Raw genomic sequence first — 22,340 nt, forward strand, 5'->3', positions numbered from 1 at the left:
GCCTGAACCCCCTGCCCCTTCTCTGAGGAGTGGAAGGGCCATCCGGGGCTGGGAGCTGGGGGCTGGGAATAGACGGGCTTGGGCTGTGCAGCTGCCCGCCGTGGGGGCATTGGGGTGGCCAGCCCCCGCCAGGCAGCCTCCTCATCGGTGCCCTCACTTGCTGCTCTAGGACCAGAGACGGACGCCAGGTGGGGAAGGGGCTCCGTGTCCTGGCCTCCCTCTCATGCCTGGAATGTGCACTTATGGGACAGACGGAGCTCAGTGAGCGGGTTTGGTGGGCCCGCTGCCGCCTGGGCACACTGTCACCCCCACACTGGGTCCTGCACCTGTGTCCCCATGCGTTCACGACGCTCAGGGAAGAGCCATCAGCGAGCTCCCCGGCTGTCTGCGGCCAGAGCCTTTGTTGGTTCAGACACGACAGAAACGGTTACACAGTGTAAGTAGACGATGGGCCGACCAGAGTGGCTCCTGAGTGCTCACCAGCCAGCCCCTGCCACGGGTTCGGCCCTGCCTGTCGCAGGCAGGCACCCGAGGGCCTCGGAGCACTGTCCTCATCTCTGGTGGCCTCCGTCTGCCACCCCAGCTGTGGGGGCGCACCAGCGGGCTTCTTTGTGAGCGGTGTCTCCGTTGAGTCAGAGAACTGGGGAAACTGAGGCCCAGGGCAGCTGAGCCAGACGGCCATGTGTGCTTTCCAGCCCCGCCTCCCCTTTGGAGAGGAGTGGCTCGGCTACGGGGCCTGATCTCCAGCAGATCTGGAGAGCCACACGTGGCTGTGTCTCCACCTGTCTCCAGCATCCCTTCCCTTCCGGGTTCTGGCGCCTTCTCTCTGCTCTTCAGGGCGGGAGTCCAGGAGTGGACCAAGGGTCCTGAGCTTCCCCAGGGTTCCCAGTCCGCACTGAGCCCTAACATTGCCCACTGTGCCCTCTCCTTAGAGGCACAGTGGGCCATGGAAGGGGGGGTCAGAGTCTCATCCTGAGAGCTGAACTCCTTCTGGAAACATCTCCAGCCTAGACAGGAAAGCAGGGGCCGGAGTCTCTCAGTTCTGCTTCTAGCGGGGGGGGGGGGGGGGGGGGGGGGGAGGGGCTCTGGGTACACATGACAGAGGTCATAAGCCTCTTGTGACCATGCATAAGGACTGTGGTTCAGTGTTGAAATGTGCACAACCTGGGGCCCATGTGCAGAACTCAGGGCCTGTATGCAGAACTCGGGGCCCGTGTGGAGAACCTGGGACCTGTGTGCAGACCCCGGGGCTTGTGTGCAGAACCTAGGGGCCCATGTGCAGAACCCTGGGGCCCCTGTGCAGAACCCTGGGGCCTGTGTGCAGAACCTGGGGCCCGTGTGCAGAACCTGGGGCCTGTGTGCAGACCCCGGGGCTTGTGTGCAGAACCTAGGGGCCCGTGTGCAGAACCCTGGGGCCCGTGTGCAGAACCCTGGGGCCCGTGTGCAGAACCCTGGGGCCCGTGTGCAGAACCTGGGGCCTGTGTGCAGCACCCGGGGCCTGTGTGCGTAACCTGGTGCTTGTGTGCAGAACGCTGGGGCCCGTGTGCAGAACCAGGGCCCATGGTGCTGATTGAATTCCAGCTCCTTCAGCCACTCTGATGTCAATCCACCAAATATCCCTCTCTTCTCCTTCGTCATGGATCTCCCTCCTCTTTTAGGGTAGGCCCAGCTCACTCACCTGGGGCCGCCTGAGGACTGCTGAAAGCTGAGGCCCTCCCCCCATCTGCAGCTCCCCCCCCCCCGCCCCCGCCGGCCCCCCGCCGGAGCCCGAGTGGAAGTGAGGTCTGAGTGAAGGCTGTCATGCTTCCGGCAGATGCCGTCTCCTGTCCTGCTCCGTCTCCCAGCCTGGCCCTTCAGCTCCCACTCAGTCCCAGCCCGCGGGCACTGTTCCACATTCACGCAGCGACCTGTGCCCAAGCAGGGGTGAGGGGTGCCTTCCTGGCTGAGGGGGCCCCACCTCGCCCTAGCCTTGCAGCTGAGAGATGGTCTCAGACCCCTTCCCCAGATGCAGCCTGAGAGGGAGGAGGCATGAAGGCGTGGGGAGTCTGGGGCTGTAAGACAGACCCAGCCCTCCAGACCCATCACTCCCCACCGCCTCACCCCCCGCTGGCTGTGGACCTTTTAGAATTCATCAGGTTCCTCGCACTTTAAAATGCTCGGAGAAAAGGATGGGTTTTAAATTAGTGAAGCCTTTTTACAGGGGACATTTGTCAAGGATAATCTTTAATTGCAAATAAAAAAAATAAGAAAAAAAACCATCTGAAAGCCGGGTATGCGGAAGGGGTTCTGCCTGGCATGGCTCCTAGCAGGGGAGAAGCAAGAAATGGCATCCCTGCCCGTTTCCTCCTCTGCCCGGTGCCCGTCCCTCCAGCGACCAGAGTTCCTCTCCTCCACTGGCCGAGGGGACCCAGGGCCCACCCTGTCCGGCCCAAGGCTGCATCCTTAGGAGCAGAGTGCCCAGCAGGTGGGAGGTGACAGTCCTGTTCGTAGAAGGGGGAGCTCAGAGGAGGGAGCAGGGGGCTGGGGACTCCCCACATCGAGGGAGAAGATGCCAGCCATGGGCCCCGGGGAGGGCGTGGGGTCCCTGCCACCGGGCTGTGCAAGCAGAGGCTCCCGTTTCCCTGGCAGGGAGGTGGGCTTGCTTTCTGGCCCCCTCCGAGCTGGGTCGGGGGTCTGCGGGCAGGCCCGTGCAGGCAGGAGGAGGGAGACCCCTGCTTACGGCGGCTCCCAGTCCCGGGAGGCTCTGTGCCAACGAAGCAGCGATTGGGTCTCAAAGAGTGTTTTTCGCAGAGCCTGCCACGGAGATAATAACACCTCTTAAAACGTGGTAATTAAAATCCTCTCTGCACACAGCAATAAATCCACGAAGCACAACTTTCTTGTAAAAATGACCTTGTAAGATGATGTTTTCCAGCCGCAGGTTTTATCAATAGCTCTCTTGGATGGTCCAAGACAACGCAGCCCGGGCCTCCCTCCGCTGCCCGCCCTGCTGCCCCCAGGCCTCCTGTCCTTCTGCAGGCTGGACGCCTCCCACCCTCCCGGGCCCTCCTCCGAGGCCCCCTGTCTGGCTGGGGCTCCCACCCGCACCACTGACCCAGAAGGGAGCTTGGGGGTCACTGCGGCTCGTCCTATCCGTTCCGGGAGGCGGGGAGCGCGTCCTGCCTGCGGCTAGAAGCAATGGTGTGTGTCCATCCTCCCCGGTGGTGACTCTAACAGCTGGCCCCAATGTCACCAGGAAGGGGAAGGGGTGCGTCTGTTTCCATCAGTGCCTGAGGCGGTTTCTGTCCGGTCGGCAGGGCCCTGGCTCCTAACAGCCTGCCTGGCAGGACGTGGGAATCTCCGCGTCACGGATGGGAAGACAGGCTCGCCAAGGCTCGCGGACACACTGGGTCAGGCCGGTGGCCGGTGGAGGAGTGGGGATTTGTGCCCAGGGGTCCAGCTGGGACACGAGCAGGTGCAGACGGAGGGCGGGGTCCGCCCCTGGCTGCGACACCCATCAGGCGGCATCGAAGCGGAGCGGGTGACCTGCCTGCTGGTCGCCTAGCCCTGCCCCCCTGGTGCGCCCCAAGGTCAGTGCTGAGCGCATGCTTCCTGCCCTGACTGCCGGGGGAGGGAGGAGGCGCCACACACACCATTGTGCCCCCCAGGTCTCCTCTGCTGCACCCCGGAAGCCCATCCACCCCACCCTCCGCCCTTCTGTAAAACGGTTTTCTTTAGAGGAAGTTTGCACACCGTCCAACGCGCCCATTCGAAGCACACCATTCGGCGGTTCCTCGTGGAGTCACGGACGCCACCATCCCCCTCAGTCTGCATCCCTTCCAACACCCCAGAGAGGGATCTCCCTGAACCCCAGTCTCCCCACCCTCTCCCCAGCCCTGGCGTCCACCCATCTGCTGTCTCTGGACTCGCCTCTTCCGGACCTTTCCTGCGAACAGAGCCGTAAACATGTGGTCTTTTGTGTCCGGCCTCTTCCACGGAGCACACGGTTGGAGGTCTGTGCAGGCGCACGGGCCGGCGCTTCATCGTCTTATGGCCGGATGACATCCCACCGTGTGGACCGACCGCATCGTATTTCCAGCCCTCCGTGCACAACACGTGCGTGGTCTCCACTCCGGGGCAACTGCGAACAGGGCTGCTGCGCGTTCCGTGTGTTCGCCTCGCGCTGGTGGACACCTGGACGTGGAGTCGCTGGGGGCACGGGTCCGCCTGCCCCTCAGTCCCTGCTGACACCCGGGATGCGCGCAGCCCCTGTGCGCACAGAGCGCCCCGGCAGGCTCCACGCCCTCCGCCCTCGATGGCGGGGCAACGTGGTCCCAGGGGTCGGAGAGCCGCGTGTCAGGCCACGTGTTTGGGAAGCGCTTCTTCTGGTCCCTCTATGTGTTCCCCGTCTCGGGAGCACGCACGGGGCCTTTGAACTGGATTAAGAAAGCACGGGAGTTTAATGTGTTACAGGAATATAATTGTATTTTATTACTCATTACATTGCGAGTTAATTACATAGCAACCAGGTTTGTGCTTTATGAATTACGGCTAAATCAGTTCGCGCTCCCGGGCCTAGAGCAGACTTCCTACCCACGCACCTCGCGTTTGTCCCCCTGGCGACATCCGAACCGCTAGTTTCCGGCCCCCGCGGCGCCTTGGCCTTTGGTAGGACAGGCCCTGGTCTGCGTCCGGGAGGGGCCGGCAGTGCTGGTGCCCGGACTCCACCGCCAACCCCTCTTCCCGGCTGTTGGAAGTTTCCGCCTTCATGAGGTCAGCTGCTGCCTCGCCCTGCCCGCCCCCCAGCCCCGGACCCGCCGCTCCGGGCCCTGCTGTGGGGTCTCCCCCAGAAGGGCCAGCTGGGCGCAGCTCCGATGCCTGATGGGACACACGGCTCCGCTCGGGGCCGGGGTTGGGCCAGGGCGGCAGGTGCACGGTGTCAGCTGGGGGCGGAGGAGGGGCTGGAGCGGCTCGGTGGGCCATGTGTCGCCGCCCCACGAGGGGCCTGCCGGCCGAATTCTCAGGGCCCCTCCAGCAGCCAAACCACCCGGGAGCGGCTCGGACGTGTGCGTGCCTCCCAGCGTGCACCAGACCGTGGCAGAGAACACGCCCGTGACGTGTCCCGGGGCACCGAGGCCACCGGGGCCCGCTGCAGCCGTCCACGCGGGGCCAGAGAGGGTGCAGGCGGAGGAAAGCCAATTTAAAACTGCCCGTGTAACAGCATCACATTTTTGTAAAAAATGCACACAAGTGGGTCCTGGTTCCAGTGCCTGTGACCCCCGACCTCCCCGTACTCCATCTCCCTGTCTGTCTGGCTCCTGTGGGCTCCTGACCTCCAGCTTCCTGGGGTTCAGCCCTGGGCAGGCCTGGACAGGGAGAGGAGGGAGGAGGAGGGAGAGGGGAGGGAGGAAGAGAAGGGGAGAGGAGGGAGGGGAGAAGGGAGGGGGAGAGGAGGGGGGAGGCAGGGCAGGGGCATTGACACCCCTGTCCCCTCCCGGATTTGTATGGTGACAGTGACAGCGGTAGCTGGTGCGGGGGGGGGGGGGGGGCCCTTCCCTGAGGCTGTGGCCCTCCCTTCCCCCTGCCCCCCTCCCGTGAAGGAGCCCGTCGTCTGCCTCCTCCGGTCGCCCTGTGTAGGTTGCCGTCTCCTGCAGGGACCCCGACTGGTAAAACCCCGCGTGCCCCTGAGTGCAGGACCGTGCGTGACCGTGTGAATGTGTGCGCCAGAATGTCACATGGTTCCCCACGGGCCTGGAGGATGCCCGGGGGGCCTTCCTGAGGGTCGGTGCCGTGAACACTGGCCCCCCACCGACCAGATGAAACCCCGGGTGCCCTCCTCCTCCTGAGCCCGCAGGGTACCGTCTCAGAGTGGCTTCCCCTGCCCGGAGCCTGCCTCCCTCGGCCCTAGCGCGTGTGGGTCAGGACCCCCCAGAATTCCTGTACGGGGGTCTCCAGCCGGCTCCTGCGGCATCACCGGGAAACCGCTGGCCAACTCGGTGTCTGCTCTTTTCTTTGCTCAACAGAGATTTCTTTAGTTTTGTGTTTCTGAGGACTTCAGTGTGGAGCTTTACAAATGCGTCCAGAAGCAGGTTCCACGAGAGAGAACAGCTCCCGGCAGGCTCACGGAAGCATCTCCCGGCTTTGGTCACCCACCTGAGGCCAGACTTGCTCATCCACACGCTTGGCCCCCGAGCCCCCACTGGGTTATTTTAAAGCAGATTGTTTGGCGTTTAAGTTCCCCGGGGTGAACCTCTAAGCAATGCGGAATCTTGTAAATTACGGGCTCAGTCCCATTTCCACACCTAAAAATATTAACAGTGTTTCCTGACTTCACCAAATGTGACGTCACTGTCCCAGATCTGCTGGTTGCTCAGAGGATGTTCGGAGCCATTCTGTCTGAACAGGGTCCAGACCAGCTCGCACAGAGCGTGCGGCGGGGGTGGGGGTGGGGGGTGGTGGCGGGCTGCCGTGCCTTCTTACAGCACGGGTCCCCCACACCTCTTCTTTATCTGGCCATTTCCTGCTGAAGAGGCCAGCTGTCCCGACCTGCCCTTGGGGGTTGCACCCCTCAGGTGCCATTTACCCTGGTCCCCGGCCCCTGTGTCCTGCACCACAGCCAGCCCTTGCAGGCCAGGGCAGGTTCGGACTCGGTGCCTCTCGTGAACGCTTCCTAAACGGGCCAGGCACCTCCTCCAGGGTCTCACACGGCGGCTCACGCGGCCGCCTGTCTCACTGGACATGCCATCAGGGTTGATCGGTGCCCAGGGCACCAGCCTGGCTCATCTTTTGCACGGTGTCCCATCAGCTTCCTGCCGCGTGGTTGGCACAGCCACCAAAGGTGACAGGTTCTAGCCACTGGCCCAACACGCTGGGGTTTCCATCTGGCATTCTTCCAGGACAGAGACCTTCCTCAACAACTGCTCAGTCATCTTGACCAAGGGGTCGTCCAGAAAGGCAGAATCAGCGTGTGATTCTTTCCATTTGGCACGATTCACAGGAAGGAACGAGAAGGGGTCTTAGTGGCTCCCAAAACGCCCAGGAACTTTTCTTTTCATTTGGTGTCATTATGGTGCCACTGAATTTGGTCTCGGTTCATTGCAGGCACAAATGATGTGTGCGTCGATGAAGACAGAGATTTTTTTGATGTGCAAATCGTTCCATCCCCAGCCAGAGGGAGGCCGCCTTCTGACTCTGGCGCTCTGTCATGTTGAGGGCGCCTAGCTTTCACATGAAGACGATACGTTCCAGATCCATCTTTCCCACCTGAGACCTCCGACTGGCTGTGCCTCTCCGGAGCTCCGGTTCCTTTCAGGGGGGAATGGTTTTTCTTCCTGGTCACAGTCTGAGAGCTGAGGGGTCACTGCTGCTGGACAAGTCACAACCTCTAAGCCTTTCTGAGGCCCGGGCTGGGAAACACATGTCATTTTTTGCAAGAGAAAAATATACCAGGAGCTCATACTAATATACCCAACTTAATGTAGGCTGACAGCGTTTGTGTAGCTTCTTTGGTCTTATATTTACACGTCTCCCCTCTTACACTGAAGATCGTGATTCTTAATGACATCGACACGTCACTTACTTGCTTTATCTCACCGGACGTGATCGGTCAGTTTGGACACACAATGTTTGCTACGCCTCCAAGTAGGAGAGTCCGTTTTGGGAGTTTCGAAGCTGTGCTGGTCTCATGGTATGCTTTGATCCGGAAGAAGCAATGGGGCTGGCGTGGTCTGACCTCCAAGGGAGCCCTGAGGAGAGCCTGCAGTCTGTTTCTCGTCTCGGATCGGGGACCGCTGGGCTACAAAGAAGCCTCAGATCATAAAACAAGCGGGGACGCGGACCAGCCGTCGTAGCCACTCTTGGTAAGCTTGGCACGGAGCCGACCCACCAGCTGAATGCAGGTTGGTGGCGGGGGAGGGCAGGTGAGGTCGGTGGGGGATCCAGCACCGACCCAAGGCATGGTGGGAAGTATAAATTGTTGTTTCTTGACAACAGTTTCTTGACTTTGGGGGAGTCTGTCCTGTTGCAACAGAGAAGCAACACAGAGGACGGTTCCGGAACATGTGATATTGACTTCTGAGTGGGTGACAGCTGGGAAGGTGGTGAAGGGACCATTGGAGGCTGGAGAAAGGAGGACCCTTGTCACTTAGGTATAAACGACAAACTGTGGCCTATGGCAACGTGGAAGAGATAAGGCGTTCCTCACACACTGTGGCATGTGGCCGGGCAGAGCGCTAGACAGGGTATTAACCACGCCCGTGGATGCTAGCTGGGCACGACAAGGTACGGAAAGGTGGGTGAGCTAAGGAAGGCACTGTTCAATCTGTGAGCAGAGTTTAAAAAGCAGGCCCAGGATGTGCTTGGTTAGAAAATGAAACTGTCCCTCCTGCCCAGTATCTCTACCTGGTAAAGATATACAGTGAGGGGAGTCCTGGGGCTCAAATCAAGCCTGTGTCTGTAAGGCTGTGCCTGACAGACCCTCTCAGTCAGACAAAAGGGATTTCAGGAAACCCAAGGGATTCATCCCACAACAGCCTCAGATATGCCCTAAGATAGAGAGACACCGCTCTCAAAAATGAACTATGGATGCGGCTTTCGGGATATGGAGCCAGGCTTGATTAGATTCACAGGAAATCTACAGGGTCCTAAAGGGAGTTGTATTGGTGACAACACGGCCAGCTTGGACTGAAGGAGACAGCTCGAACTGGACAGAGGCGTCTGGGAAGGACACAGGCCGAGAAAGTCACTTGGTGCAAACAAGGGCCCCTTGGAGAGCCCAAGAACAACCAGCCATGGGACCCACAGAACTGAGAAGTAGCAGATCATTGCCATAAAGCTTCGTAGTTTGCCATATGGCAGCGGGTAGCTGGTGGATATAGATGTTACGAGCGTGTAACAGCTTCAAAGTAGCAGTACTAACAGTCTTAGCAACTGGATTACTGAAATCAATTTAAAGTGTCTTCATTGTTATTTTTGCCCCTAGGATACTTTCCACTGGGGATATATAGTCACATAACCATGTTTTTTTTATAAAGTCGTTTGAAATAAGTCTTGGTGTGGTTAAGCCGCTGACTGGATACACAGGTTTGTTTCATTCTGATTCTTAGAGATTGCTTTCTTATTATGATTTAATGTGTTTGCATCTACTTGTCTTATTCAGTTTGTTAAATTAACGGACTTTTTTTTAAAGAGCGGTTTTTGGTTTACAAAACAAATCCACCCGAAGGTACAGAGAGTCCCCGTGTCCCCTCACCCGAGCTTCCTCTGTTACTAACATCTGCATCAGTGAGGCTCATCCGTCGCAAGAGACGAACCTACGCAGGCACCTGCTATCACCCAAGGTCCGCCGTTTGCTAAGGGCTGTTGGTGCTGTGCATTCCGTGGGTTTCGACAGACGCGTGAGGACGGGCACCTACCATTATGGCTTCACGTGGAATAGTTTCACTGCCCTAGAAACTCAGCGAACGTTCCTCCTCCCGCCTCCCCCCACCCCCGCAACCACCAATCTTTCCACCCTCCCTTCCGTTCTGCCTTTTCCAGAAGCCATATGCTTGGAGTCGCACATAGGTAGTCTGGACTGGCTCCTTTCACTTTGGAACACGCACTTACGTGACCTCCGTGCCCGTCTCCTGGCCTGATGGCTCATTTCGTCTTCAAGCCTCCCCTTGTCTGGACGGACCACGGTGTGTTGACCCGTTCACCTCCGGAGAGACGTCTCGGCGGCCTCTGAGTTTGGGCAGTTACGAAGGGAGCTGCTTAAAGACGTACGTGCAGGTTTTCGTGTGGACGTGAGTTCTCAGCTCCGTTGGGTAAGCACCAAGGAGCAGGATCGCCGGATCATACGTGAGAGTATGTTTAGTTTTGTGAGAAGCCACCCAAGGGCCTTCCAGGGTGGCCGCGCCATTTCCCGTTCCCAGCAGCGCGGATGGGAGTCCCTGCGATTCCCCGTCCCCACCAGCAGCCGGTGCTCTCAGGCTCCCGGTTTCCGCCTTTCGGGTGGGGGGGCCGCGCCGTCTCGCTGCTTTGACTTGCAATCCCCTGACGCTAACACTAAGCATCCTTGCGTGCGCTCATTTCCCGTCTGGAATCTTCCGGTGAGGGGTCTGTTTAGGTCTTTAGCTCCTGTTCTAATTGGGTTCCTTCTCTCCTTATTCCTAAGTTTTAAATGTTTTGGTGCATTTTGGGTATCGGTCCTTTATCAGATACGTGTTTCGCGAAGATTTCTCTCCCAGTCTGTGACTTGTCTTTTCTCTCTCTTTCACAGAGCGGACATTTTACGACTTAATTTGGTTTTACACTTCTTGGAACTAGTTACAAGATTCTGCAGTCAACGTGAGAGAGCAGAACACAATCAGAAAAGGTGGGTCTCCCTCCCCTTCTTGTCTGTTTTTAAATAAAAGGTGACACAGCACGCGCCCGCACCTCACTTCCCAACTGGGCGTCACGTCGGGGGGCACAGCCCACACCCCACGCGCACTTCCTCCGCGCGCCGCCGGGGTGCCGCGCCACCCCGTCTGCCGACCGCTCAGCGGCTCAGGATCCTCGCGCAGGCGCGACGGCCAGGGTCCGATGTTCGGAAAGCCCCACGGGGGCCGAGACCTGTGCGCGTGCGCCTCCTAGTGTTGGCGCGTGTACCTTTGCGGTGGCGCCCCCGGCGGTGGCGATCGGAACCTGCCACTTTGCTGGCCGCTGCGGGTCCCCGGTGGGAGCTGGACGGCGGGGCGTTCCCGCCGGCATTGCGCAGGGCCTTGCCCGCAGAATGTGGGGACTCCCGGAATTCGCCAGCGGGTTGGTGGAAAACGGTATCGGTCTGGTCCTCGAGTGCATTTCTGCCTCTGATGTGTGCTCCCGTCTCTGACGCGGCGGACGTTTAACCCCAAAGGTGATAGGAAGGTTTGAAGTCCCCATCCAACCCTGAGCCCCACACACTGCTTTAGGCCAGGCCAGGTGTCCTGCCCCGATGGAGGGGCAGAGCCCGGAGATGGGGGGTAGCCGGGCTCTCTTCTGTGCGGGGAGTTTCCTGGAATGAAAGAGAAAACGAATAAGGCCATGGAGGGCCCTGGCGGGAAGCAGGGAACGGAGGAGAGAGGTTTTCCCCAGCTCCCCACCCTTCCCCCAGGCACGGAGCCCCTGTGTGGAGGGTCCCTCCTGGAGCACACAGCCGGTTCCAGCAGCTGGCTTGCCAGTGTCAGAAGGGGTTTGTTCAGAGAACTTTCTAGATGTGCAGCTGGCACCTTGGTGGTGACGAGGCAGGGGCCCTGCCCTGAAGGGTCAGGATTCTGTGGGAGAAGAATCAGGACGTGGGGTATTTATTTTTGGAGCCCAGCTGGTGGGAGGCCAGGAACGCTGGGCCCCTGCACCCCCGTAGGAGGAGGGGTGGGGTGAGGCCTGGAGGGGCTGCAGCTACTGTAAAATTAGGGGGTTCTCAGCCCCTGTGGCCACGGAGGGGTCTCTGACGAGAGACCTGGGCCGACTTGGCCAACAGAGGAGCTTGGGAAAGGGGGTTTGGACCAGGCACACAGTGGGGAGCATCCCTACAATCTTCAAGCAAATGCGGGAAGGAATTGTAGCTGGGGGGGAGGGGCAATGAAGGGGGGGTGGAAGGAGGCCGTCAGGGGAGTGACGGGGGAGGGGCAAGAGACGGTGGGACATGAGGGGGTCTGGGGAGGGACAACGGAGAGACAGGGGAGGGACAGGGGAGGGGCCGGCGGAGGCCTGGGCTGATTCAGGTTGCATGGGGGCGTGTGGTCCAGGCTTCAGCAAGCTGACTCTGTTCCCAGGTCCAGGCAGGGGACACGGGGCACTGAGCCCGAGGTCCTGGGGAGAAGGGAGAGGGCATAGGAAGCAGCTGACGGGTCTGCTCCTGGGTAGGAGAGAAGGGGGAGACGGAGAGAGACAGTCCAGCTGCCCCTCCAGCCTGGGGCCTGCAGACTGCGTGGGTCTGGAGCCATCAGACAGCGGGGGAAGCCCAGGGGCGCGAGCCGTGGGGTCTGGGAGCGGGAACTCACGGTCCGCTCCTGGCCGCCCAGGAAAAGCGTGCGTGGCGATGTGGAGAACCGCGTGGGGGCCCGCGTCTGGCGTCTGGCGTCCAGCGGAGGCGGGTGTCATCAGCTCTCGGGTGAGATCAAGTCCAAGGCCCAGACGAACGAACCCACCCGGGGAGGCGATGCAGATAAGACAGAGAGATGCCCCGGCTGGAGGGTGATGGAGCCTCCACAGGCGACCGGGCAGGAGGCGGGGGTGGGGGGGGGTGGGGAGCGTGGGGGTTCAGTGGGACAGGACGCGTTGACAGATGGGAACACAGGTAACATGGTGCCCGGGAGGCCCGGCGTCCTGGGGGGTGGGGGCTCAGCCTGCACCACTCTTCCCCCCCCCCCCGCGACCACCCTCAAGATCCTCCTGGTTCTGGAAGCCAGTGGGCTAGACCCCCACTCCCGAGGCACCATGGAATCTCTGCTCTCCGCATGTCTGTTCCCTCCCCTTCCGGCACCCTTCCTGCACCCTGCCCAGGCCAGTGGGCACCTCAGACCTGTCTGCCTACGGCCGGTGCCCTCACCCGAACCCCTAACCCCGTCCCTGGGGGTAGAGGGACGTCCCCTTTAGCACCTGTTATTCTAAAAGGTCCGGTCAATGCGTTCCCGGCTCGCAGCATGGCCTGGGGCAGGGCAAGTCCCTCCGGGCCTGGGCCCTGTGCATCTCACTGTGCCTCGGGGCGGACAGGGGAGCTCAGGTGCCCCGCTGGCCCCAGCAGGCCCAGGGTAGCTGGGGCTTCCTTGTGGAGAAGAGAAGCTGGCAGTGGGCCAGGCTGCCCAAGGCTCTGTGTTCGGCAGTGGCGAAGGAGTGGCAGCTCGTGTTGGCAGAGCCTCAGGTATCAGAGCCGTGAGATGCCAGATCCTTGAAGTGGTTCGCGTCATCTGATTCCCAGGGGAAGAGGGGGTCACCCTGTGAAGTCCTCTGGGTAATGCAGGGCTCTGCAGCCGCAGAGAGAACATTCCAGGGGCTGCTTTTCCAGCAGGAACTTTGGCCAGCAGGCTCTGCCCTGCTCACACCTCTTTCTGCCGCCTGGATCTGCCTGAGCCTGTGGCCAAGCTGAGCCCCTGTGGGCTGGCTCTCACTGCCCCTGCAGTAAAAGCCCCCGATTCTCTGTTCGAAGGTGAGCGTTTGGCCAGGGCCCCAGACACGCTCTGCACGGATCCTGGAGGTGCTGGAACGATTGCTGCTTAGTTACAGAAGGACGGCCAAGTAGCCTGACTTCCTGGAGGGAGCATGGTGTCCTTTTCCTCCTACGGGGGGGGGGGGGTTGGTCTGAGTCCTATGGCCCTCCTTCCCACCCACGCTCTGGGTGAACGGGTACATCATACGAAGCAGGTGGAGCGGAGGCCAGGCTGGAGGAGAGTGAGGGCCTGTAGGCTGTGAGGGGTTGCAGGTACTGAACCCCAGATCAGGTGGACCGATCCTCCCAGTGCAGACAGTGCGGGAGACCCTGCCCGTCCTCTTATGGTCTAGCCCTGGAACCCGCCGAGCGTCGTTTCTGCCCCGTGGCCTGCGTCAGAGCCGGCCCCAGGGCCAGCTCAGGTTCACGGCCTTGGAGAAATGAATGTGCCTCCCAGCGGGGCAGCGGCAGGACGTGGCAGCCGTCCTTAATGCGCCACAGACACGTCCGGCATCTCGGGCGGGACCCGGCGCCTGGCACGCAGCCGGGGCTCCCGCAACGCACTGGGTCGAACCGAGCCACCTGTCCCACAGGCGGCACGTGAACTGGCCAGAGGATGGGCCAGAGCTAACGAAGATGGCCTTGGTGGCCTCCCCTTGATGGCCGCCAGCTTGGAGACGCAGAGCTGCCCACGGGGGCCTCTGCGCGTTTGTGCGAACAGGCTTGCGGGGGTCGTGGCATCTTAGGGGCTGAGAAGAAAGGAAGGACTGGAGGAAAGAAGGGGCCCCCCAACTGTCCGGTCCCCCCCGGGCCTCCCTTCACGGCCCCTCCCAGGCCCCAGCTTCCCCGCGGAAGGGGAGCCAGCCGGAGCTGGGGCTGGGCTGCCTTCCGATTACAGGGCCATTGATGCCCCTGCTGACCACCTGGCCGTCCCTGTTCCCCGGGACAGAAATAGCAATCCAGGAGCCATGCTGGTGGGGCCGCTCTGTCACACAGCTTCCACGTGCTGGGGGGTTTTGTTCTGGTTTTTTTTTTTTTTTTTTTTTTTAAATTTTTTTTTTCAACGTTTTTTATTTATTTTTGGGACAGAGAGAGACAGAGCATGAACGGGGGAGGGGCAGAGAGAGAGGGAGACACAGAATCGGAAACAGGCTCCAGGCTCCGAGCCATCAGCCCAGAGCCTGACGCGGGGCTCGAACTCACGGACCACGAGATCGTGACCTGGCTGAAGTCGGACGCTTAACCGACTGCGCCACCCAGGCGCCCCTGTTCTGGTTTTAAATTGCTAACAATTTAGATTTTTTTTTTTTTTTCAGTTTAGATTTGTTTTCAAGTGGGTGCCTGGGCGGCCCAGTCAGTTAAGCGTCCGACTTTGGCTCAGGGCACCATCTCATGGTCCGTGAGTTCGAGCCCCGCGTCGGGCTCTGTGCTGACGGCTCAGAGCTTGGAGCCTGCTTTGGATTCTGTGTCTCCCTCTCTCTCTGCCCCTCCCCTGCTCCCACTCTGTCTCTCTCTCTCTCTCTCTCTCTCTCTCAAAAATGAATAAACATTAAAAAAAAGGTTTTTTTAGATTTGTTTTTAAGAGAAAATTCCAAGGAGAAAGTATTTAAAATTCAGGGGTTCCCACCAGTTTCTAGTGACGGACAGGCTCTTGCATGATGGACGGGAAGAGGGATCGCGTCGACGTCCCTCTGACGCCTCCAAGAGCGGTTAGGAAATTTTCTTTTGGCCTTAAAGTGGGAGCAGTTAGACCGAGCCTTTATTTTTATTTATTTACTTTTCTAAGGAAAACCACTTAGAAGTCAGCATTTTGCACCCGGAGGAGAAATATTACAAAGGAGCAAAATGCTCAAGTGTTTCATTTCAAGACACGTGAAGGCACAGGTAGGTCTCCGTCGGTTCGGGTCTTCCGTCACGGGGACAGAAGACCCATAAAGCCACCTTGTTACGATGATCATGAACCAGGGCTAGGGACTGGGCAGATTTTACACTTCGTTCAAAAACATAAGGCAGTATTTCACGCCTCCTTGAACACCTCCCAGGGCCGAGGGCTCCGCACGCCGCCTCCGGGCCGCTGAGGAAGCCAGGAGCCGCGGTGCGCGCCCAGAGCGTGGCCTTGCCCCGCGGAGGCCACTGGTCTCTCGAGGGCCGGTCCCAGCCCCGTGGGTGGGCGGACACGCAGAAGGCTCCGGAGACAGTGCCTTCTCCTGCCAGCCGGCCGCCCGAGGACAGGCCCGGGTCAGCCAGCAGATAGGTTGCCCGCGACACCATTATCTCCCGGGCAAACAGCGACGTCTCGGCGCGACCGGGCAGAGCCCGGCTGCCGTGTAATTGGACCATTGAAAAGTAAATTATCTGCAGCTGGAAACAAGACACTGCCTTTTAACTCGGGCATTATAAGGTCAGGACTCGAGACATCACGGGGAAAAGCATTTATTGAAAAGCGATGGGAAAATGAAATTTAAAATTCAAAGCCACCGTGAGCGGTGAGGGTGGCGGGAGGCCGTGCGTTCTCTGGCGGCCCCAGGAGCCGGGTCAGGGGATTTATTTGCATCTTTATTTTGCTGACGCTGGAGAGCGCCGCATGAAGTGACTCGAATATCAGTCTGACGGAAAAATAAATCCTGGAACAAAAGCCGCTCCGTGTTCACGGAGACCGGGCAGCGGAGGACCGAGCCTCGCGGCAGAACTGATGCGGGGGGCTGCGCTCTGGGGGTGCTGGCACAGGCTGGGTGACTCAGTTTCCCCGACTCCATTCTTCCTCCCGGTGCGGGCAGCCTAAGCCTCATGGCCCCCAGCCCACGCGTGTGGCCCCAGCCTCTGTCTTTCCAGCCACGCTAGCCTGTCCCGCCTCCACCCCTGTGCTCAGGCGGTCACCCAGCCCCGGGGTCCCTCCCACGCCCTCCAAGACCCGGCCCTGCACGTCCTGTGCTCTGCTGTGGACACTTCTGGGGGAGCGTCCGTCGTGAGGCCCCGCCCGGTGCACACCGTCCTGGGCACCTACCCGGGGCTTCTCCGCGGGGCTCTCTCAGGGCTGGAGGACCGTTTTCCGAGCCAGGGCACAGGCTCAGAGTCTTAAAGGGATTGGCCTCACACTAGCCAGCCAGTGGTGTGTCTGTGACAGGATGGGGACCTAGTCCAGTGCCCCGGCTCCCCTGGGGTCCCCCAGGTCAGAGTATACAGCGCCAGCCTCCCCTAGGTCACAGCACGCCGTCCTGGGCCCTCACATGCCTGGTTCCTCTTCTCTTTCTCCGCATGGAGCCCCCCTTGTGCCTGGCACAGAGGTGAGCCCAGCTCAGACCAGGGCATGTTGGGGCAGGACGTGCCCAGAAAGGGAGATGTCTGCTGCCCCCCCCCCACCCACCCATGCAGTGCAGAAGGGAAGACTGAGGCCCTGGGACAGGCAGGTGTGAGGGTGCACAGCTAGTGGGGCACAGGGTTGCAGGAGCCCCTCCCACCTCCACCTGGCTCCGTCCCGCCCAGTCCCTGCACCACACTTCCCCTCCCCCAGGCCAGCCCCCCAAGGTCCCGTGCTACCGGCCAGAAGTGAGCGTGTGCTGCGAAGCTTGTCCCCTGCCCTGGGCGCTGAGGAATGAGGCGCTGATGACGGGGTCACCCACACAGTCTGGGGGGACCTGAGGCCAGAACCAGCCTGGCGCTGGGGCTTTGTGGCCTTCCGCACGCACACACCAGGGCCACAGAGGGAGAAACACCCTCATCCACCCGCCGGTGTCTCAGTGATGTCCTGACATCCACTGCCTTCGAGACCCTGCGCTTCTGGAACACGCAAGAAAAGGATCTGCTTGGAGAGGAGCCGAGAGTGCTGTTCACGTACAACTCCGGGTGTGTGCAGAGCCGAGCAAGCCCCACACCGTCCACGGGACTTGGCTTCCCCTCGCGCTAACGCAGGGACGTGCGCTCTCCTCGTCAGGCTTCTCTGAAGACTGAATCGCCAATAAATTGGTACAGTATCCAGCGAGGGAGCGGGTCAAATAGCGGCTTGTAGTTCTGCTTTGATTTGAGAACATTTTCTGCTCTAATACCATATTAGGGTATAGCAGAAAGCCCCCATATAGTCTTGACTTCGTGTCTCCTTATGTTTGTGAAGTCCAAAAGGGTGAGCCCAGGACTAGGTGGTGTCAGGAATCCCGGATCCTTCCGTCTTGTTGCTGCACTGTGCTGACTTATTCCCGAGGACACGGCATGGTCCAAGATGGCTGCTGATGCTCCAGCCGTTGTGTCACATTCCAACCAGCCAACAGGGAGGAAGAAGGGACAAAGAAGGGCAGGTTGTGCCCTTCTTCAGTAAGAACACTTCCAAGGAGTCACATTTCGTTCCAAGAGGAACTCGGCCGGACAATATTGCAAGCGGGACCAGGAAATGCAGTCTTTATTCCTGGCGGCCCGTGAGGGGGAAAAATATTTTTAAGACCCAGAATGAATAAAAGTAGGGGGAAACTTGTCAGCCACAGACCTTCCTTCGGGAGGAAGGGAAGTGATTCAAGAGGAATGAAACGGAATGGCAAGCGAACAGGAGCTAAACACGTGGACAAGTGCCACCCTGAGTCGACAATAGGGAGCAAAGATAATGATGTTGCACTTGGGGGCTGAAAAGACCAAGACAGAAATGAGGCGCCTGGAAGCAATTCCACGTGAGTGGAGGGGGCAGGGGTTAGCAGCACCGCCAGGTCCTGGCGGTGGGAGAGGAGGACAAAGTGACTGCCGGCTCTTTTCTGGTCTTGCTGACCACTGTCACGTTCACGGACGTCTCATACATAGTCCACACGTGTCCAAAGTGCGCGTGTACCTTTTAAAGGACACCAGCAAAACAGCAGCAATAATAACGATGCAAACGTCCGTGTGGCCACCCCTCAGATTAAAGAATAAAATGGGGGAGCCCGGGGGGCTCTGTCGGTCAGGCATCCGACTCTTGGTTTCAGCTCAGGTCACGGGCTCACGGTTCATGAGTTCGAGCCCCGCCTCGGGCTCTGCGCTGACAGGGAGCAGACCGCTTGGGATTCTCCGTCTCTCTCTCTCTCTCTCAAAATAAAGAAATAAACCCACGAAAGGGAATACAATGTATGTGTGAGCCCAGGTTGCTCATTTCCGGCCACATTCTTTCTGGTACTGTCCCCTCCTCCCCGGTCACCCAAACCTGAATTTATATGAATCTCTCCTTTGCATTTCTTTATCATTTTCCACTTCTGATTGTAGCCCCGAATAATATCGTCTCTGGTTTTAGCTGCTTTTGAGACTTTATGTGAATAGAATCTTCCTTTATATACAATGCTTGTGCGTTGCTTCCTTTTAACATGACACGCGTGAAATCTATCCATTTTAATGCTTCGGGTGTCCTTCGTTAGTCTTACTGTCGCTTGGTATGCCGTTGTGTGAATGTATCACAATTTGTTTATCAGTTCTATTGTTGATGAACATTTGTGTTGTCCCCGGGCTTTTTCCTGCCACAATGCTGCTACAAACGCGCCGGGATAGGCATCCAGGTGCACGTGTGTGGGCCTTTCTGCGGATGAGCCTCTGGAGCGCCGTGACCGGGGTGCAGGTATATCTGAGTGATGGCGTCCCTCTGCACTTGAGTGACCAGGCCGTGTCTGGGGCAGCCTGGACCCCGGACTTCCTGGCCAGCCTCAACGCCCCTGAGCAGCCTTGCCCATCTACTCCGCTGTGCTGCACAAACACTGTCATTTCTTGCCACGATGCGAGAAAGGTTGAGGAGTCGTTCTCTAGAAATGGACCCGCGGGGGGGTAGTGCTGGCTCACGGGTTACATGCAAGTAACCTTTACTGGGCGCGGTGAAGTGTTTCCCAAAGTAACTGTAGCTCCGACCACTGTGGTTGAGAGTCCTGTTGCCCCCACGTCCTTTCTAGTACCTGGAATTGACTTGCTCCTTAACGTGTACAGATTTGGTTGTAGGAAGGTGGTGTCTTATTGTTTTTGTTTTAAATTAGCAAATAAATACAAGTAAATACAATTGATTATATATTATCAAACACATATGTAGTAATAAATAAAACACTAAACGCATAGTTCTAAAAGGCTTGTGACAAAATACAGTAGCTTATTAACCCTCTGTTCCCTGATCCTTCCAGTGTCCTTCCAGAATCAATCATTATCACCTTTTAACACTTTTTTTTTCTGGCATTTACAGCCACATATTATTAAATAGTATATATATATATATATATATATATATATATATATATATATATATATTTCTACCTTTTGATGGTCAATTTGTGTCAATTTAAGACACAACTTTTAAGATCTCTTATTATAGCAGATGAGGATTTAGCCCTCATATGCTGCACTCTTTCCTTTCCTTTCCTCCTCTCCCAATAGATTTACGTTACAATTTTTGGTTAAATCAAATCAAGTGTTTTGGTACAGATCACGTTATATCTGCAGTCAAATGCTCTGCCCCCAGATCACGTTATATCTGTACAACAATCACAGCTTGGCCCTAGAGTATACTCTAGTCGTTTCCTTTCTCACTCTTTGTGTTTCTTAGTGTTCTTAGTTGCCTTCCTTTTTTCATTTGTTTAATACTTTCTCACCTATTACTAATTCTTCCCATACTTCCCAATATCCTTTTTGGGCACATTCTCACATCACTTGTTCCCGGAGACCCCCTGACTAGAGGTCTCTTTCTCCTCTGCTTTGGAACTGGCCATCTTCTGCTATGGCTGCACACTGTCACCTTGGAATGTGCTTTGGCTGATGTCTTGCCTTTGTCCTGGGTGGGAGTCCTATTTTCTGAATCCCATCCATACCTTCCTCTTTCCTGGTTTACTTCCTTGTTCTCATGGGTACCATTCTCTGATGGTTAAATGAGGATAAAAAAGTGGTTCATCATTAGAAATCATGGTGATGACAACCCTCAGTGTTCTAGTCTCCTGGAAATGCTCCTCTGATCTGGACAGGTTGCCCTGTATGCCTGGGATTTCCCGTCATCATGATCCCTGAGAGTCCCTTTACTTCTCTCTTGTTTTATGGATCCTCTGGCTTCGTTTATTCCCTTGTTTTTATGGAGCACATTCACCTATGATTCATTGAGGAAAGACACATAGGAGGTAAATTGTTTGAGATGCACATGTCTGAAAACAATTTAATTCCGCCCTCGCAGTTGATTGATGGTTTGGATATGGAGATGTGAATTGGAAATCAATTTCCTTTAGAATTATGAAGGCATAACTCTGTTGTTTTCTTGCTTCCATGTTGCTGTTCTCAAGGCTGGGGCCATTTCCTGATCTTTGAACATGCCCATCACTGCACCGCAGTCAAGATACAAAATTATTCCATCATCGCAAAGATCTCCCTCATGCTACCTCTTTAAGATCAAACTCACCACCTCTCCCCACTCCCCCGCCATTGCTCCTAACCCCTGGAAACCACCATTTTGTTTTTCTTCTATGTAACTTTGTCATTTCTAGAATACTGCATAAAAAGAATAATAAAGTATGTGACCTTTGAAGTTGGCCTTTTTTCATCCAAAATAATTAGAAGGCATCCAAGTTATTGCACGTGTCAATAGTTTGTTCCTTTTTATTGCCAAGTAGTATTCCATGGTACGGAGGTTTAACCGTTCACCTATTGGGAGACATTTGGTTTTTTCCAGTTTTGGCTAGTATAAATAAAGCTAGTATGAACAACTATATGTATTGTTTTGCACAGACAAGTTTTCATTTATCTGGAACAAATGCCCAGGAGGGCCATTGCTGGGTCATATGATAAGTATTATTATTATTACTTTATTATAATTTTAGTAAACTGCCAGCTATTTTCCAGTGTGGTTTTACTAGTTTACGTTCCTATCAGTAATGTGCTAGAGATCCAGTTTTCTGCCTCCTTGCCAGTATTTTGTGCTGTCATTATTTTCTGTTTCAGATGTCCTACTGGGCGTTCCACAAATAGCTCAGTGTGGTCTTGATTTGCATTTCTCTAATGGCTATGATGTCACCTCCATAAACATTGTGCTCTGGCACAAGGGTCAAGGGTTCGGGTCTGTGCTGATGGCTCGGAACCTGGAGTCTGCTTCGGATTCTGTGCCTCCCCCTCTCTCTGCCCCAACGCACTGGCATTCTGTCTCTGTCTCTCTCAAAAATAAATAAACATTAAAAAAAATTTAAATGGATTAAATTTTTAGGTCAGTTTTGGGGAAATTAACATCTTTATGAAACCCACAGCACGCCTTTCCTTTCACTTAGGTTTTCTTTTAAAAAGAAATGTTAAGGTTTTAACAATTTTCCCTATAACTCTGCATATTTTTTAGTTTTATTCCTAAGTACTTTGACATGTTTTTGCTGGTAATATAAATGGCATTTAAAGTTTTATATTTTTTGACTAATTGTGGTTGATATTGATGTATGGAAATGCAATTGGGTTTGGGATAGTGATTTTGTATCTAGAAAATGTGTTAAAATTTCTTATTAAATATATATATATATATTTGTCTGGTTTTGCTTGTTCTTAGACAATCATATTTTCTACAAACAGTGATGCTTTTTTTCTTTCCATCTTTTAATGCATTTATTTCTCTGCTTTTTTCTTTACATGCTTTCTTTACCAGTAGAGGAAGAAAGATAAGAAATAAAAATTTTTAAAAAGCTTAATTCTCATAAAGTCCAGAGAGGGGGAGGAAGAAAAGAATGGAGGAAAAGCACAAGTAGGAATACCATGAGGAGGAAATCAAGGGATGGGGTCCATGGCGATTGCCTGCAGCGCCACCTGTAGGCTGGAGGAGCTCATGGCATTCCCAGCTCAGGGCCTGGACCTCCCTGGCCGGGCTCTGGTTTCTGAGGACTAGACCCTATAGTGGCCTCTCCACCTACGTGACCTGGGGTCCAGGCCTGGATGAGCTGCCTGCCTGCGGGAGACTCTGCCAAGGAGAAGTGCAGTGGTCCAGTCGTAAAGCAACATGAAACGCTATAAAAAGAGTTTAATCGTGCACACACGGCAGACATTGCATTTAATTTATCGCTCTGCAAAATTAAAGCCGTTCTGGGGTTTGCCATCACTCATGCAGCATGGAGTTATTTATTGAGCTCTGTCAGAGCTGAGGGGATCCGAAATTCAGGTCAGGTAAAGTCAAGTTTTACCAAGGCCCGTCTGGGTCCCCAGAGGCCCAGCCAGCTCAAGTTGATGTTCCCATGTTGCTTTGCTGCAGAGGCGGAAGGGAGAGAGCAATTTCTGCGTT

At 56.4% G+C, this 22,340-nt stretch overlaps 1 long non-coding RNA gene across 1 annotated transcript; it reads left to right on the forward strand.

Moving 5' to 3' along the window:
* The first annotated feature begins 12,294 nt into the window (after positions 1–12,294).
* LOC131518282 (uncharacterized) lies at positions 12,295–20,618 on the forward strand. The gene is made up of 3 exons (XR_009264995.1): positions 12,295–12,844; positions 12,989–13,129; positions 20,377–20,618. It is a non-coding gene; the product is annotated as an uncharacterized LOC131518282 (long non-coding RNA).
* The last annotated feature ends 1,722 nt before the right edge of the window (positions 20,619–22,340 follow it).

The sequence above is a fragment of the Neofelis nebulosa genome, chromosome 7, assembly GCF_028018385.1.
Source record: "Neofelis nebulosa isolate mNeoNeb1 chromosome 7, mNeoNeb1.pri, whole genome shotgun sequence".
In the NCBI taxonomy this organism is placed as follows: Eukaryota; Metazoa; Chordata; class Mammalia; order Carnivora; family Felidae; genus Neofelis; species Neofelis nebulosa.